Source organism: Leptonychotes weddellii, chromosome 6 (assembly GCF_054177405.1).
Source record: "Leptonychotes weddellii isolate Sample4059 chromosome 6, ASM5417740v2, whole genome shotgun sequence".
NCBI lineage: Eukaryota > Metazoa > Chordata > Mammalia > Carnivora > Phocidae > Leptonychotes > Leptonychotes weddellii.
Genome location: NC_138374.1, coordinates 128,582,346 through 128,583,581, shown reverse-complemented (window position 1 = coordinate 128,583,581; position 1,236 = coordinate 128,582,346).

The following is a 1,236-nucleotide window of genomic DNA, read 5'->3' as shown; positions in this document are numbered from 1 at the left end:
CTTAGCCACTGGAGTGACGTCCCTCAGCGGAGCAGACTTTTAAAAGTTCCGATTTTGTGCTCCGCGGCTCTATCACTTGCCAGAAGCGGCCGACGGAGGCCCCTCCCCCACCATCTATCCTCCCGAATATCGCCTCAGATTCACTTCTCCGCACGTCCTACCTTCCAGAAAGTGGTCGCTTTTCTGTTCAGAGAGTTGTTGCTATTCCTTTCTTCAATGTCCTGTTGAGTTCGTAGGTGTTCAGAATGGTTTGGTCCCTATCCAGCTGAATTCCTGGGACCAGACGAAACCCAGGTCTCCTACTCCTCCGCCATCTTGCTCCGCCCCCCCTACTTTGATATAGTTTGAGTGGAGTAGTGAGATTGTTTTGGATGACTTTCCAGATTTGTCTGGCATTTATCTTAAAGTCTTACCAATGTATTCATAGCCTTGTTCATCCCCACTTAGTACCTAGAGAAGATAGACATAATTTAGCAGTTATAATAAATCCAAAATCTATCGCTGACATAGATTCTATTTACCTCCTTTTTAAAGGGGTCCCATAGAGTGCCTTATACAACAGATGCTGAGACTCAATGCTTTGGATGAGGTTGTGAAAACAAAGCCTCAACACCTCTATCTCTTACTTTGAAAATCACACAGAAAGCCTCTTGATTTGTTATTTAGCTAAGTGGATTATTCTTCCAGGTCACTTCCCCCAAACATAACTAAATTATTTCAGTAATTTCTAAAAGGAAAATCCCATTGGAACTATGTGTACATCACAATTCCATTTATAGATATGCCCTGCTACCTAGCTACAAGCAAAAAGCCAGGACTGGCAAAAATTGAGATAGGAACTCTTTGGAGTTTAGTTTTTCCAAGGGAGAGGGTGCTTGTGTTTTTTGTCTACATTACAGACATAGCAGCATCTCTTAGCTTCACAGAGAAAGAGAGGGGGCCATCCTATCCACTACGGCAGGCTCAGGGTATCAATGACTACAATCCTTATTCTCCCATGAAAGTGATCTGCCTAGGGAAAATCAAGTCCACTCATGGATGGGTCCAACACTTACCACTCAACTCATAAGAGCATGATCAAAGTTGAGCAGCTCTACACATTAAGTACTGTCAGGCTTAGAAGTGAGACATAATTAACAGCCTTCCATAGTTTTATCAGCAAAATCTGGAAACAAATAGTGAGAACCTTCTGACAATAATGAAGGAAATAGAGAGAAAGACCGAAGTCTAAGGACA